This window comes from Sminthopsis crassicaudata, chromosome 3 (assembly GCF_048593235.1).
Source record: "Sminthopsis crassicaudata isolate SCR6 chromosome 3, ASM4859323v1, whole genome shotgun sequence".
Classification (NCBI taxonomy): Eukaryota; Metazoa; Chordata; class Mammalia; order Dasyuromorphia; family Dasyuridae; genus Sminthopsis; species Sminthopsis crassicaudata.
Genome location: NC_133619.1, coordinates 208,794,971 through 208,813,926, shown reverse-complemented (window position 1 = coordinate 208,813,926; position 18,956 = coordinate 208,794,971).

The following is an 18,956-nucleotide window of genomic DNA, read 5'->3' as shown; positions in this document are numbered from 1 at the left end:
AAAAAACTATTGAATTAATAAATAAACCAAGAGTAGGTTTTATGAAAAAGCCAATAAAATAGATAAACCTTTGGTAAATCTGATCAGAAAAAGGAAAGAGGAAAATCAAATTGTTAGTCTTACAAATGAAAAGGGGGATCTTTCCAACAAAGAAGAGGACAAGAGAGAAATAATGAGTTACTTTGCCCAACTTTATGCCAATAAATTTGATAACTTAAGTGAAATGGATGACTTTCTCCAAAAATATAGGCTTCCTAGATTAACAGAGGAGGAGTCAAATTGCTTAAATAGTCCCATTTCAGAAAAAGAAATAGAAGAAGCTATTAATCAACTCCCCAAGAAAAAATCCCCAGGACCAGATGGATTTACATTTGAATTCTACCAAACATTTAAAGAACAATTAGCCCTAATGTTATATAAACTATTTGAAAAAATAGGGGATGAAGGAGTCCTACCAAACTCCTTTTATGACACAGACATAGTACTGATACCTAAACCAGGTCGATCGAAAACTTAGAAGGAAAATGATAGACCAATTTCCTTAATGAATATTGATGCTAAAATCTTAAATAAGATATTAGCAAAAAGACTTCAGAAAATCATCCCCAGGATAATACACTATGATCAAGTAGGATTTATTCCAGGAATGCAGGCCTGGTTTAATATTAGGAAAACTATTAGTATAATTGATCATCTTAATAATCAAATTAATAAAAACCATATGATCATCTCAATAGATGCAGAAAAAGCATTTGACAAAATCCAACATCCATTCCTACTAAAAACGCTTGAGAGTATAGGAATAAATGGACTATTCCTTAGAATAATCAGGAGCATATATTTATGACCGTTAGTAAGCATAATATGCAATAGAAATAAACTGCAACCTTTCCCAGTAAGATCAGGAGTGAAACAAGGTTGCCCACTATCACCATTACTATTCAATATAGTACTAGGAATGCTAGCCTAGGCAATAAGAGCTGAGAAAGAGATTCAAGGAATTAGAGCAGGAAATGAGGAAATCAAACTATCAGTCTTTGCAGATGACATGATGGTATACTTAGAGAACCCCAAAGACTCTGCTAAAAAGCTATTAGAAATAATTCAGAATTTTAGCAAAGTGGCAGGATACAAAATAAATCCACATAAATCCTCAGCATTTTTATATATCACCAACAAAATGCAACAGCAAGAGATACAAAGAGAAATTCCAGTCCAAACAAATGTTGAGAGTATAAAGTATTTGGGAATCCATCTACCAAAGAATAGTCAGGAATTATATGAGAAAAATTACAAAGCACTTGCCACAAAAATAAAGTCAGATTTAAATAATTGGAAAGACATTCAGTGCTCTTGGATAGGCCGAGCGAATATAATAAAGATGACAATACTCCCCAAATTAATCTATTTATTTAGTGCTATACCAATCAGACTCCCAAGAAACTATTTTAATGACCTACAAAAAATAACAACAAAATTCATATGGAAGAATAAAAGGTCGAGAATTGCAAGGGAATAATGAAAAAAAAGTCAGAGGAATGTGGTCTAAGTGTACCTGATCTAAAGCTATATTATATAGCAGCAGTCACCAAAACCATTGGATATTGGCTAAGAAATAGACTGGTAGATCAGTGGAACAGATTAGATACAAAGGACAAAAAAGGGTATATCTATAGCAATCTAATCTTTGACAAACCCAAAGATTCCAATATTAGGGATAAAAATTCATTATTTGGAAAAAAACTGTTGGGAAACTGGAAATTAGTATGGCAGACATTAGATATGGATCCACACTTAACACCATATACCAAGATAAGATCAAAATGGGTCCATGATTTAGGCATAAAGAATGAGATCATAAATAGATTAGAAGAACAGAGAATCGTCTACCTCTCAGACTTGTGGAGGAGGAAGGAATTTATGACCAGAGAACTTGAGATAATTATTGATCACAAAATAGAATATTTTGATTACATCAAACTAAAAAGTTTCTGCACAAACAATAATGCAAACAAGATTAGAAGGGAAGTAACAAATTGGGAAAATATTTTTAAAGTTAAAGATTCTAACAAAGGTCTCATTTCCAAAATATATAGAGAACTGACCCTGATTTATAAGAAATCAAACCATTCTCCAATTGATAAATGGTCAAAGGATATGAACAGACAATTCTCAGATGATGAAATTGAAATTATATCCACTCATATGAAAGAGTGTTCCAAATCACTACTGATCAGAGAAATGCAAAGTAAGACAACTCTGAGATACCACTACACACCTGTCAGATTGGCTAAGATGACAGGAACAAATAATGATGAATGTTGGAGGGGATGTGGGAAAACTGGGACACTGATACATTGTTGGTGGGGTTGTGAAAGAATCCAGCCATTCTGGAGAGCAATTTGGAACTATGCCCAAAAAGTTATCAAACTGTGCATACCCTTTGACCCAGCATTGCTGTTATTGGGCTTATATCCCAAAGAAATAGTAAAGAGCGGAAAGGGACCTGTATGTGCCAAAATGTTTGTGGCAGCTCTTTTTGTAGTAGCTAGAAACTGGAAGATGAATGGATGTCCATCAACTGTAGAATGGTTGGGTAAATTATGGTATATGAAGGTTATGGAATATTATTGCTCTGTAAGAAATGACCAGCAGGACAATACAGAGAGGCTTGGAGAGACTTACATCAACTGATGCTGATTGAAATGAATAGAACCAGAAGATTGCTGTACACTTCAATGTTGTATGAAGATGTATTCTTATGGAAGTGGATATCTTCAACATAAAGAAGATCCAACTCACTTCCAGTTGATCAATGATGGACAGAAATAACTACACCCAGAGAAGGAACACTGGGAAGTGAATGTAAATTGTTAGCACTACTGTCTATCTACCCAGGTTACTTATACCTTAGGAATCTAATACTTAATGTGCAACAAGAAAATGGTATTTACACACATATATTGTATCTAGGTTATATTGTAACATATGTAAAATGTATGGGATTGCCTTTCATCAAGGGGAGGGAGTAGAGGGAGGGGGGGATAATTTGGAAAAATGAATACAAGGGATAATATTATAAGAAAAATTACTCATGCATATATATTGTGGAAAAAACAATTCTAAATAAAATAAAAAGGCTGGATCTTTTTTCTAGTTGGCTGACTTTCTTTTCATAATATTATTGCTTTATTTGAATGACTTATTTATCTATTTATTTTGATTTTTCCTCAATCTCTCTCATTTGATTTTTAAAGTCTTTTTTGACCTCTTCCTTAATTCTTTCTGTGCTTGCATCTATTTAACATACTTTTGAGGTAGGAGAGGCTTTTTTTTTTTAATTTCCATGACCCCTTTGAATATGAATCACAATCATCCCTTTTTCATTAGTAACTTTCCATGGTTAAATTCTTTCTCCTTTCCCTGCTGATTTTTTTTTAATAATATGAACTTATTCATGTAACCATCTTTACTAAAGTAAAGTACTATTGTCTTTACTTCAGTCCTTTCCTCTGGAATGGAATAAAAAGCCAAGAATTCCACCCTCTGTTAAGTGTCCTCAGCCAGCAGCTTCCTTGCTCAATGGTGCTTCTGCACTTACCAGAAATGATGGTTCTTGACCAGGGCTGAATCTCAGTAGCACAGCTGAGCCTGGCACTCTTTAGTTTCAGAGATTCTCAGTCTTTCTGGATGTGGACCAAAAATTCCTGTAGCTTGGGCTCATGCTATCTTGCAACTGAGATAACCCTAAGATTCTTGCTGTTTCAGTATTGTTTTTCATTAGTCTCTTTTTGCCTAGAGGAACAATTTTTGCTTATGGGAGAAATTTGGAGAGCTTGGAATTTTCTGACCTATTCCACCATATTCCTCAAATCCTCCTCCAACTTCTTTAATTTTAGTTGTGTTATCTTCTAGGATTAAAGAGTTTATTTGCTATTCATTATTTGTTATGATCCTTTGGAGTAACAAAATGGATGCAAGTCTTTGGTTACATTCAACATTCCTTTACTTTTTAAATTACTCAGCCCAGGCAAGTATGTTGAATCTAAGGATAAAAGTCATTTTGCTAAGACTGGTAAAATTTAAGGGAACAGATTAATGTAATTTTCGTCTTCTAGACTCTCTGAGAAGAAAACATTGTTTATTTTAGTGGCCCTCAAAACCACATGTAATGTGGACATATATGGTCATCACACACTATATAAGAAAACACAGGCCTTATTGTCTATGAATAAGTACACTGAGATCATTTTTTAAATGAAAAGACCTTTGTAAAATTTTACTTTTTATTTCCAGTTATTCTTATCCCTCTCCTTAAAGCTATTGGAATTATGTTAGAAACAGGTTACAGGTAGAGGGACAGAAGCACCAAGGAATCCTACCTGCTGAATTATGCTAAAATCAGGATGAATCTCAACTTGTAGAGAGCATTACAAAGCTAATAGAAAGGGAACTACAGGATGAGTAAGCAGCTTTAAGAAATTATTTGATTCTAAGATTACATGAGAGATGAAAATGGATTGAAAAGAGGGAGAAATGTCCTATTTAGGAACAAGACAGTGTTGTGTTCCAAGGAAGTTACAGAAGATGTTGAAGAAGTCTTTTCTAAAATATCTAAATAAACAAACAAACAGCTAGCAAAAACAAAACAATAAAGAACTATATTTTGCCAGGATAGAGAAAATCTTTAGTTTATTAAGTGAATTTGAGTTTAATGTCCTCCTTAATGTATTAAGAGATTTTATTCAGTAAATTAAAGTATATAAAAGATATGATTTTCTTAGACTACTAGCTACATTTTTAGATGATTTTGTATTAAGGCAAAACAAAGAAACAAAAAAACCATCAGAGCCATTAAAATATATCGCACACAAAAACATACTATTAAAAATCTAAAACCTGGAAGGTGTGTATTATGCATTAGAAAAAGAGAGAGAAAACTATTTGAGATATTAACAGTATGATGTTGCCTAGCCAGTCACTGAGTACAGGTTATAAGGTTTGTAATTTCCCCCTAGATATTGTAAATTGACCATGTGACTGTAACAAAGATTTCACTTATGAGAAAAATTAGATCTCATGGGCAGACCAGTCCTTGAAATATTGATCTCATAAATGAATGGGAAATATGTTATTTCAGATTTGCAGGATTTGTGGTTTGGTAATTTGGAAGACCTAAATTATATTTTGTAACCTATGTCCCTGACTTAAATCATATGGGAACATTACAGGCAGAGCCATTTCTTAGCAAAATTATTAAATAGGTGATGTTTATCTTACCCAGCCATTTTCTTCTATTTAGATGCCCAGTTTCCTTATGTCTTTTTTCTTTTCTGCCATCTTAATTTCTTCTCTGGTTATTTACTCTCAGTGAAATCTAAATGATTACTTATCATTAGTTTTCTCAGGGTTATGTGTATTTTAACCAAGAGCAAAGAGTTAAAGTGAAATAACCAAAGTCTAGGTTTGAAAATTTAGGTTTGAGGTCTTACTGATCCATCTGAATGCCAATTGAGAGGTCACTTATTCCACCACTGCATAAGTAGGATCATATAACAGTTTATTCCAGGGTGACTTGCATTATTTCTTCGACTGAGTTAGGTAATATAGATACCTTCTTTTCTATACCTTCTCTAACTTTATGCTCTTTTAATACTTGTTACATGCTACAAAAGAACATTCTTGAATAGAGATGATTTATAGTATACCATATTTACAGTTTATTCTTATGCAGGTAATGAACATGTCCTGATCAACTGGGTATGTGATAGTTGATTATAGAATCAATCTTTCTCTGAAAAAAAATAAATTATTCAATCAGTGGCATGATTTTCAGCAGGTCTATTTGTAGTAACAGAATTGGAAATCTAGGGGATGTCCATCAATTGGGGAATAGTAGAGCAAGATGCGGTGTAAGATTGTAATGGAATACTTGTATTATATTGTCATAAGAAATGGGGAGCATGAGGATTTCAGAAAAACCTGCAAAGACTTACTTGAAGTGATACAAAGTTGCGTGAACAGAACCAGGAGAACGTTATATGTAGTGCCAGCAGGACTGTGTGATGATTAACTATGAATGATTTATCGATTAGCAATAAAATGATGTAAGACAGTTGACAGGATTCATGATGAAAAAGGCCATCTGCTTTCAGAGAAATAAATGACAGAATCTGTATGCAAATTGAAGCATACAAGGCCCAAAGAAATGTTCACCTGAAACTAACTCTTCATAATAGAATTTGCCATTATTTTTATTACATCTTCAGTCTTGCGGGAATAAGTGAAAACAAACCTCACCCCATAATATAGGTATAAATATTTGTTTGAAATAGTAAATAAGTCACTGTACTAGGAATCAAGGAAAAAAATCCTGTCTCTGATATTTTAACTTGCCAAATTACCACAGCAAATTACTGTGATTTAAATAAAACTTTAAGGCTACAAATTATAGACGTTTTGATTTTCACCATTAGAGAGAATTCCCAAACCCAAAGTAGTTGTATGTATTTATTTCTATTTTTCAGTCATTTCAATCTTGTCCCTATTTCGGGACTAGAATAGTTGGACATTTACTTTTTTAGCTCATTTCATAGATGAAGAAACTGACACAGAGTGAAGTGACTTGTCCCAACCTGGTGCCTGTACATTATCTGTCCATTGAGTCATATAGCTGCCCAATTGTTTGTGAAACTAGACATAAATATTACTATCATTGAATGGCTGTCCTAGTAACATCTCATTTATCTGGCCTCATTGAGAATGAGGTATAAAATATGAATGAATTTTTTGGATATCTGAAACATCATAAAGATGGCAATACTCACTAAACTAATTTATTTATTTATTGCTATACCAATCAGACTACCAAGAAACAATTTTAATGACCTAGAAAAAATAACAACAAAATTCATATGGAAGAACAAAAGGTTGAGAATTTGAAGGGAAATAATGGAAAAAAAAACTCAGATGAAGGTGGCCTAGCTGTACCTGATCTAAAACTATATTATAAAGCAGCAGTCACCAAACCATTTGGTATTGGCTAAGAAATAGATTAGTTGATCGGTGGAACAGGTTAGGTTCACAGGACAAAATAGAGTACAACTATAGCAATCTAGTGTTTGACAAACCCAAAGATCCCAACTTTAGGGATAAGAATTCATTATTTGAAAAAAACTGTTGGGAAAACTGGAAATTAGTATGGCAAGAAATTAGATATGGACCCACACTTAACACCATATACCAAGATAAAATCAAGATGGGTCCATGATTTAGGCATAAAGAATGAGATCATAAATAGATTAGAGGAACATACATAGGATAGTTTACCTCTCTGACTTATGGAGGAATAAGGAATTTATGACCAAAGGAGAACTAGAGATAATTATTGATCACAAAATAGAAGATTTTGATTACATCAAATTAAAAAGCTTTTGTACAAACAAAACTAATGCAAACAAGATCAGAAGGGAAGTAACAAATTGGGAACATATTTTTACATGTAAAGGTTCTGATAAAGGCCTCATTTCCAAAATATATAGAGAACTGACTCTAATTTTAAGAAATCACACCATTCTCCAATTGATAAATGGTCAAAAGTTATGAACAGATAATTTTCAGATGATGAAATTGAAACTATTTCCACTCATACATGGTATATGAATGTTATGGAATATTATTGCTCTTTAAGAAATGACCAGCAGGATGAATACAGAGATGCTTGGAGAGACTTACATGTTTCTGATGCTGAGTGAAAAGAGCAGAACCAGGAGATCACTATACACTTCAACAACGATACTGTATGAAGATGTATTCTGATTGAAGTGGATATCTTCAACATAGAGAAGATTTAATTCAGTTCCAGTTGATCAATGATGGACAGAAACAGCTACACCCAGAGAAGGAACACACTGTTTGCACTATTGTCTTTCTACCCAGGTTACTTATACCTTCGGAATCCAATTCTTATCGTGCAAAAAGAAATTTGGTATTACACACATATATTGTATCTAGGATATACTGTAACAAATTTTACATGTATAGGATTGCCTGTCATCTAGGGGAGGGAGTAAAGGGAAGGAGGGGAAATTTTGGAAAAGTGAATATAAGGGATAATGTTGTAAAAAAAATTACCCTGCATATGTACTGTCAAAAAAAATTATAGTTATAAAATTAATTAAAAAAAAAACTTTATCAAACTTTAAAAAAAACCCATTTGAAAATATATAAAGCTTATTGGTAAAAATCTGAAAAATTACATTATATTCACTTTAAAATAGGTTTTGCCATTTAACTGATTATATATTATACTAACAGTAGAAAACATTAAAAACAAGTTAGACACACTTTCCTGACTCCTTAAACAGAAAAGAATAATTTAGACTCTTTGTGACACAATACAATTATCAGTATATTAAATTATAACTATATATCCCAGTTTGCATTTTTTCCCTATATTTTCCTTTACTGGAAGCCACTGAAATGACATTTCTAACTAGTTTCATTCCACTTATCATTGAAAATATCACCCCCACACACACAAATGTGTTATATATAAGTAAACATGCATTGAGTAGAATGGGGCATCTAGGTGATCCAGTGGGTAGAGTGTCAGGCTTGGAGTCAGGAACACTCATCTCATGAAGTTCAAATCTGGTCTCAGACACTTACTAGGTGACTATGGTTAAGTCACCTAACTCTGTTTGCCTCTATTTCCTCATCTAAAAATGGCCTAGAGAAGAAAATTACAAAGGACTCCACTATTTTTATCAAGAAAACTTTAAATTAGGCCATTAAGAGTAGGACATGACTGAAAATGACTGAATAATATTAAAGATTGAATAGAACCCTTAAGTGTCTCGTAGTATTATCTATTATAGATTATCAAGGACTTTAAATGTTAATTTAATTGAATTAATAACACAATCATTTATACAGTGTTTTAAGAGATTTACAAAATACTTTACAGTTTTTCTTTGACCCTTACAACTCTGGAAAGTAGGTACTATCACTCCCATTTTGCTGATAAGGTAACTAATGTATACAGAGAACAGAAGAGAAAAAAAATCTCTTCTTTCCCAAGATGTGCTATAAACTCTTTGAAGGTAAAGTGGTAATTTTTATAGGACTAGTTTCTCAGACTATATGTTGTCATTGATTATTAAAATTCTTTCTAGTTTCAAAATTATATCATTTAGAAAGTTTGTTAAAAACCCAAATTCCCAAAGCTAGGTATAATGTACACAGGGAAATGATATAATAAAGGTCATGAACTCTGTGCTGTGAACCAATTAGCTAGTATTCTGGATGGCTGTAGCTATAGGATAGCTACCTCAGGTAAGATTATAAATTTAATATGTATTCATACAAAATAGGTGTGTATATATCTAAAAATGTGCTATAGTGAAACCAAAACTGCATAAAAAACCCAGAACACTGATGTTTGAGCTTGGACTCTGCACATACTAGCTGTGTGATGATCAAACTATACTACTCTTTGGTTTCCTTGTTTGTAAAATGATGTTACCACTCATAGTGTAAAATTTTGTAATTCTAATCTTGGGTACGTTATCTATAATTTTGTACTGATCCAAATAATCTATTATATCCTATAAACTATAAAGTATTTGATGCAATTTAGTGCCATGTGCCAAGCTCTATCCTAAATGCTGGAAATACAAAACCCAAGAAGAAACATATCTTTTCCTAAATGAGTTTACATTCTATTGAAAGCAGACTGGTATTTAATGATTAAAAAAACATCCTACTGTAAAAGAATGAGTATTTGTGCAGTAACTTAGGATGACATGTTTTTGTTTGTTTGTTTGTGCATTTATTTTGGAGACTGGCTGTAACGTGCTCTCCTGGCAGTTACAATTACTAGTCTGTCCTAGGCCCAACAGAGTACCTTTGACCACTGACCTTTGCAGTGTGAACTCTACCCTGCTCACCTCCTCTGAGGCCTTCAAAGGTCTCTGGCCACAATCTCTTGAATCTATAGCTTAATAACTGGTAACGCACTCAAGAACAGCCACATGTAATCTTAAAAGCCTTTATTATACCTACTCACATAATGCCCTGACTGATGCCCTGACTTGTTGGTTCCCGAGTGAACACCTGGTCAGAAGACCCACGTGTTCACTACCAAAATCCTTACCTCTTTTGGCTACCCATCTTGGCTTGGCCACCCAGGCTAGGGAGCCATGGTAAAGAGCGCCAGGTTAAAGAGAACGACTGCTGCCTGCAGTGGGCTTATAAAGGGCCTGTGAGGTCACACACACAGCCAATCAGCGAGAGAGTCACCCATTACGAAGCAATCTCATTGTGGCCAAGATCCCACCTACAAGGCAGTCCTAATATCCACAGAAATTACTTCTGGGCCTCAATTTCCCGATACACTGTGTCTGCCCATTTAAAGGGCCCTTACAACTGGGTCTCCCAATCTCATCCAAGATCAAGGAGCAATTCACAGGCTTGATTCATCTGCTGTTGTCCATAGAAATTTTAACTGCTTTGTTGCTAAACTTAGCTGCTTCTGTTCTCCATTGGTACACTGTTAGTACATCCTTTGGTGTCTTAATATATTGTACTGGATGACTGTGAATGCATAATAGACTTTATCCCTACTGCAGCCTGGAATATCTAAGAGATTCTGAAGGTTCAGCCATCCCAGTAGCAAGTATTATTGGTATGCATTGCCATACCCAGCTCCTTAAGATGTCATATGGAGATCTCTCATAATACTTATACTCTACCAATTATTTGGTAATTATCATATCAGATATAATATGATATAATTATTTGGATTACAAGTTATTAAAAATCTCTTCTTTCTCAAGATGTGCTATAAACTCTTTAAATATAAAGAGATAATTTTTATAGGACTGGTCGTTGATTATTAAAATTCTTTCTAGTTCCAAAATTATGCTATGCTATTATTTAAAAAGTCTGTTAAAAACCTAAATTCCCAAAGCTAGGTGTAATATACATAAGGGAATGAAATAATTGAGTCTACACTGACCATGGGTACTACCTGCTTATATTTGTTTAATTCTAAAAGATGAGCAATGTACTGAAGGTTCAGAAGAAAAAAAAAATAGAACAATACTCAGAAATAATGGAACTCACACAAGAGACAGGAATAATGAATTCTGTGCAAAAATTAAAGCTTTCCTAATGAGGATTCTAGTTATAGATGCCAAGAATCCTCTGAGATTCATTTCTCATTACATATTTATCCCTATACAAATATGAATCAAATGGAACTTCATAAATCACTACCTTGGAGATAGTCAGACAGTTAACAAAATAAACAGCCATTTCTGGTTTTTTATACTTTTTAAAAAATTAATTTTATAATTATAACTTTTTTTTGACAGTACATATGCATGGGTAATTTTTTTTACACCATTATCCCTTGCACTCCTGTTACTAATTTTCCACTCCTTCCCTTCACCTCCTCCCCTAGATGGCAGGCAGTCCCAAACATGTTAAAAATTTTATAGTATATCTTAGATACAATATATGTGTGCAGAAACGAATTACTTGTTGCAAAGGAAGAATTGGATTCAGAAGGTAAAAATAGGCTGGGAAGAAAAACAAAATAAACTACAAACAGTTTACTCTCATTTCCCAATGTTCATTCTCTGGGTGTAGCTGATTCTGTCCATCATTGATCAACTGGAACTGAATTAGGTCTTCTCTTTGTTGAAGATATCCACATCCATCAGAATACATCCTCATATAATATTGTTGTTGAAGTGTATAATGATCTCCTGCTTCTTTTCATTTCGCTCAGCATCAGATCATGTAACTCTCTCCAACTTTCTCTGTATTCATCCTGCTGGTCATTTCTTACAGAATAATAATATTCCATAACATTCATATACCTTAATTTACCCAACCATTCTCCAATTGATGGTCCATTCATCTTCCAGTTTCTAGCCACTACGAAAAGAGCTGCTACAAACATTTTGGCACTCAAAAGTTCCTTTCCCCTTTTTAGTATTTCTTTGTGATATAAGTCCAGTAGTAGCACTGCTGGATCAAAGGATATGCACAGTTTGATAACTTTTTGGGCATAGTTCCAAATTGCTCTCCAGAATGGCTGGATTCTTTCACAACTCCATCAACAATGTATTAGTGTTCCAGTTTTCCCACATCCCCTCCAACATTCATCATCATTTGTTCCTGTCATCTTAGCCAATCTGACAGGTGTGTAGTGGTATCTCAGAGTTGTCTTAATTTGCATTTCTCTGATCAATAGTGATTTGGAACACTCTTTCATATAATAGTTTCAATTTCATCATCTGAAAATTGTCTGTTAATATCCCTTGACCATTTATCAATTGGAGAATGGCTTGATTTCTTATAAATTAGAGTCAGTTCTCTATATATTTTGGAAATGAGGCTTTTATCAGTACTTTTAACTGTAAAAATATTTCCCAGTTTATTACTTCCCTTCTAATCTTGTTTGCATTAGTTTTGTTTGTACAAAAGCTTTTTAATTTGATGTAATCAAAATTTTCTATTTTGTGATCAATAATGATCTCTAGTTCTCCTTTGATCACTAATTACTTCCTCCTCCACAATTCTGAGAGGTAAACTATCCTATGTCCCTCTAAGTTATTTATGATCTTGTTCTTTATGTCTAAATCATGGACTTATTTTGATCTTATCTTGGTATGTGGTGTTAAGTGTGGGTCTATGCCGAATTTCTGCCACACTGATTTCCAATTTCCCGAGCGGTTTTTGTCAAATAATGAATTCTTATCCCAAAAGTTGGGATCTTTGGGCTTGTCAAAAACAAGATGGATATGGTTGTTCACTGTATTGTCCTGTGAACCTAACCTATTCCACTGCTCAACTAGTCTATTTTTTAGCCAATACCAAATGGTTTTGGTGACTGCTGCTTTATACTACAATTTTAGATCAGCTACAGCTAGGCCAACATTATTTGATTTTTTTTTTCATTAATTTCCTTGAAATTCTCGACTTTTTATTCTTCCATATGAATTTTATTGTTATTTTTTTTAGGTCATTAAACTAGTTACTTGGGAATCTGATTGGTAGCACTAAATAAATAAATTAGTTTAGGGAGTATTGTCATCTTTATTATATTCACTCAGACTATTCAAGGGCACTTAATGTCTTTCCAATTATTTAAATCTGACTTTACTTTTGTGGCAAGTGTTTTGTAATTTTGTTCATATAATTCCTGACTTTGGTAGATAGATTTCCAAATATTTTATATTATCGACAGTTATTTTGAATGGAATTTCTCTTTGTATCTCTTGCTCTTGGATTTTGTTGGTGATGTATAAAAATGCTGAGGATTTATGTGGATTTATTTAGTATCCTGCAACTTTGCTAAAGTTGTGAATTATTTCTAATTGATTTTTAGTTGAATCTCTTGGGTTCTCTAACTGTACCATCATATCATCTGCAAAGAGTGATAATTTGGTTTCCTCATTACCAACTCTAATTCCTTTAATCTCTTTCTCGACTCTTATTGCCTAGGCTAGCATTTCTAATACAATATTGAATAGTAATGGTGAGGAACTTCCGGCCAAGATGGCGGCGTGGAGGCAGACAGCTGCTTGAGCTCCTCGTTTTCTCTCAGAACTTACTTCATGACAAGCCTCTGACTTAATGCTTGACCCAGAAAGAAATCCACAAATTATCACCAAGAGAAGACATCCTTGAAAGTCGCCAGAAAAGGTCTGTGTTTGTTCGGGGGAGGGTCAATCAGACTGGGCGCAGACTGAGGGCAGACAGCCAGAGCAAGACAGGCAGCTCACACAGCTCAGACCGGAGGGGGAGGGGTGTGATCTCTGCCGTTTCTGTGAAAGGGCTTTTGCCCCAGTGTGGATGCTCCGTCTTGGCAGCAAGCCAGGAGTGGTGGAGAGGGTGTAAACACCGGAGGTGAAGATTAAAACCCCAGAAAGCCAGCATCTCTCAGAACCCGGCCACCCCCAACCCCCACCTGGACTGACTCAGTGCGTTCTCAGAGCCTCAGAGCGCAGACTCAGTACAGTCATTGCTGTTCTGTTAGTGGCTCTCTGCTGCCCTACCCCCAGTCTGTAGAGGAAGCCCATTAATACCATCCAGCCCTATCCCCCACAAAACAGACCAATTGTTTCTCTTGTCAGTTTGTTTTCTTTGATTCCTACTCTGACAAAATGAACAAAAAATTCAAAAGCGCTCTAACCATTGACAGCTTCTGTGTGGAGAGGGAGCAGACTTCAAATGCTGAGGAGACTAGGAACAGACTGTCCCCAGATGTATCCCCTGGGAGGGATATAAGCTGCTCCTCAATACAAAAGAACTTCATAGAGGAAATCAAAAAGGCTCTCACAAGAGAGCTGGAAGAGAAATGGGAAAAGGAAAGGGAAGCTTGGCAAGAGAGCCTGGAGAAGTCATCCCATGCATTCAAAGACAGAATGGATAAAGAAATCAAATCATTGAGAAACAAGATTAGTGAGCTGGAAAAGGTAAACAACTCCAAGGAAAACAGGATTAGTGAGCTGGAAAAGGTAAACAACTCCAAGGAAAACAGGACTAGAGAGCTGGAAAAAGAAATCAGCTCTCTAAAAAATAAAATGGATAAAATGGAAAAAAATTCCATAGAAGATAAAAACTCAATTGGACAATTACAAAGAGATATAAAAAAAGTGAGTGAAGAAAATACATCATTGAAAATTAGACTGGAACAAGTGGAAATGAATGACTCAAGGAGAAACCAAGATGGAGTCAAGCAAAACCAGAGAAATGAAACAATTGAAAAGACTGTCAAGTACCTTACCAGAAAGACAACAGACCTGGAAAACAGATCCAGGAGAGACAATTTGAGAATAATCGGACTCCCTGAAAAATGGGAGGAAAAAAAGAGCTTGGACACCATTTTCGAGGAAATTATCAAAGAGAACTGCCCAGACGTTTTGGAAACAGAGGGTAAAATAGACATTGAAAAAATTCATCGATCACCTACTGAAAGGGACCCTAAAATCAAAACGCCAAGAAATATAGTGGCCAAGTTCAAGAACCATCAGACAAAGGAAAAGATATTGGAAGCTGCTAGAAAAAAACAATTCAGATATAGAGGATCCACAATAAGGATACAGAATCTAGCAGCGTCCACATTAAAAGAATGCAGGGCCTGGAACATGATATTCCGAAAGGCTAAGGAACTTGGTATGCAGCCAAGAATAACTTACCCAGCAAGAATGAGCATCGTTTTCCAGGGAAGAAGATGGACATTTAACAAAATAAATGAATTCCATCTATTTTTGATGAAAAAACCAGACCTACATAAAAAGGTTTGATCTTCAAATACAGAACTCAAGAGACTTCTAAAAAAGGTAAAAAGAAATCTTGAGAACTATACTTCTGTCAAAAAAATATGTAAAGAACATATGTACAATTTGTATTAGAAACTAGAGGTGGAAAGGAGATTATATCATAAAAAAATATAAAGTGGTGGTACTACATCTCATGAAGAGGCAAAGGTAACCTATTATATCTGAGAGAAAGAAAGGAGGGAGATGAACATAGTGTGTATCAATAGACATATTCGATTTATGGTGAAACTTCTTCCACTTCATTGAAAAGTGAAAGGGAAGGAGTAAGCTAAGGGAAAGGGAATACAGTAATTTTGAGGAAAAGGGGTAAAATAAGGGGAGGTTCTTTAAGGTGGGGGAGGGATCCTAAAAAGGGAGGGCTGTGAAAAGCAAGTGGTGTTTACCAGTTTAATACTGGATAGGAGGGTAAAAGGGAAGTAAAGGGGAAAAGCATAAGCAGGGGTTAATAGGATGGCAAGCAATATAGAATTAGTCCTTCTAACCATAAATGTGAATGGGGCAAACTGCCTCATAAAGAGGAAGCAGTTAGCAGACTGGATTAAAAGTCAGAATCCTACTATATGTTGTTTACAGGAAACACACCTGAAACAGGATGAGACATTCAAACTAAAAGTAAAAGGGTGGAGCAGAATCTATTATGCTTCAGGCAAAACCAAAAAAGCAGGAGTAGCCATCCTCATCTCAGATCAAGCAAAAACAAAAATTGATCTTTAAAATTAAAAGAGATAAGGAAGGGCATTATATCCTGCTAAAGGGAAGCATCAATAGTGAAGCAGTATCAATATTAAACATGTATGCACCAAGTGGTGCAGCATCTAAATTCTTAAAAGAGAAATTAAGAGAGCTGCAAGAGGAAATAGATAGCAAAACTATAATAGCAGGAGATCTCAACCTTGCACTATCAGAATTAGATAAATCAAACCACAAAATAAATAAGAAAGAAGGCAAAGAAGTAAATAGAATACTAGAAAAGTTTGATATGATAGATCTTTGGCGAAAGCTAAATGGAGACAGAAAGGAATATACTTTCTTCTCAGCAGTTCATGTAACCTATACAAAAATTGATCATATACTAGGGCATAAAAACCTCAAAATCAAATGCAGTAAGGCAGAAATAGTAAATGCATACTTTTCAGACCATAATGCAATCAAAATAACATTTAATAAAAAGCCAGGGGAAAATAGACCAAAAAATAATTGGAAACTAAATAATCTTATACTAAAGAATGATTGGGTAAAACAGCAAATCATAGACATAATTAATAACTTCACCCAAGAAAATGACAATGATGAGACATCATACCAAAATGTGTGGGATACAGCCAAAGCAGTAATTAGGGGAAGTTTTATATCTCTACAGGCCTACTTGCATAAAATAGAGAAAGAGAGGGCCAACGAATTGGGTTTACAACTAAAATTGCTAGAAAAGGAACAAATTAAAAACCCCCAGACAAACACAAAACTTGAAATTCAAAAAATAAAAGGTGAGATTAATAAAAATGAAAGTAAAAAACTATTGAATTAATTAATAAAACTAAGAGTTGGTTTTATGAAAAAAACAACAAAATAGACAAACCCTTAGTAAACCTGATTAAAAAAAGGAAAGAGAAAAAGCAAATTGATAGTCTTGAAAATGAATAGGGTGAACTCACCACTAATGAAGAGGAAATTAGAACAATAGTTAGGAGCTACTTTGCTCAACTTTATGCCGATAAATTCGATAACTTAAATGAAATGGAAGAATACCTTCAAAAATATAGCTTGCCCAGATTAACAGAGGAAGAAGTAAGTAGTCTAAATAGTCCCATCTCAGAAAAAGAAATAGACCAAGCTATTAACCAACTTCCTAAGAAAAAGTCCCCAGGACCAGATGGATTTACAGGTGAATTCTACCAAACATTTAAAGAACAACTAACTCCAATGCTATGTAAACTATTTGAAAAAATAGGGATTGAAGGAGTCCTACCAAATTCCTTCTATGACACAGACATGGTACTGATACCTAAACCAGGTAGATCGAAAACTGAGAAAGAAAACTATAGACCAATTTCCTTAATGAATATTGATGCTAAAATCTTAAATAAGATATTAGCAAATAGACTTCAGAAAATCATCCCCAGGATAATACACTATGACCAAGTGGGATTTATACCAGGAATGCAGGGCTGGTTTAATATTAGGAAAACTATTAGTATAATTGACCATATTAATAATCAAATTAATAAAAACCATATGATCATCTCAATAGATGCAGAAAAGGCATTTGATAAAATCTAACATCCATTCCTACTAAAAACGCTTGAGAGTATAGGAATAAATGGACTATTCCTTAAAATAATAAGGAGCATATATTTAAAACCTTCAGTAAACATCATATGTAATGGTGATAAATTAGAACCTTTCCCTCTAAGATCAGGAGTGAAACAAGGTTGCCCACTATCACCATTACTATTCAATATAGTACTAGAAACTCTAGCCTTGGCAATAAGAGCCGAGAAAGAGATCCAAGGAATTAGAGTAGGAAATGAAGAAATCAAATTGTCACTTTTCGCAGATGACATGATGGTATACTTAGAGAACCCCAAAGACTCTGCTAAAAAGCTATTAGAAATAATTCAGAATTTTAGCAAAGTCGCAGGATACAAAATAAATCCACATAAATCCTCAGGATTTTTATACATTACCAACACAATCCAACAGCAAGAGATACAAAGAGAAATTCCATTCAAAACAACAGTCGATAGTATCAAATATTTGGGAATATATCTACCAAAGGAGAGTCAGGAATTATATGAGCAAAATTACAAAACACTTGCCACAAAAATAAAGTCAGATTTAAATAATTGGAAAGACATTCAATGTTCTTGGATAGGCCGAGCGAATATAATAAAGATGACAATACTCCCCAAACTAATCTATTTATTTAGTGCTATACCTATCAGACTCCCAAGAAACTATTTTAATGACCTAGAAAAAATAACAACAAAATTCATATGGAAGAATAAAAGGTCGAGAATTGCAAGGGAACTAATGAAAAAAAAGTCAGAGGAAGGTGGTCTAAGTGTACCTGATTTAAAGCTATATTATAAAGCAACAGTCACCAAAACCATTTGGTATTGGCTAAGAAATAGACTAGTTGATCAGTGGCATAGGTTAGGTTCACAGGGCAAGATAGTGAATAAAAATAGCAATCTAATCTTTGACAAACCCAAAGATCCCAAATTTTGGGATAAGTATTCATTATTTGACAAAAACTGCTGGGAAAACTGGAAATTAGTATGGCAGAAACTAGGCATGGACCCACATTTAACACCACATACTAAGATTAGATCAAAATGGGTCCAAGATTTAGGCATAAAGAACGAAATCATAAATAAATTGGAGGAACATGGGATGGTTTACCTCTCAGACTTGTGGAGGAGGAAGGAGTTTGTGTCCAAGGGAGAACTAGAGACCATTATTGATCACGAAATAGAACATTTTGATTACACCAAATTAAAAAGTTTCTGCACAAACAAAACTAATGCAAACAAGATTAGAAGGGAAGTAACAAATTGGGAAAAAATTTTTACAGTTAAAGGTTCTGATAAAGGCCTC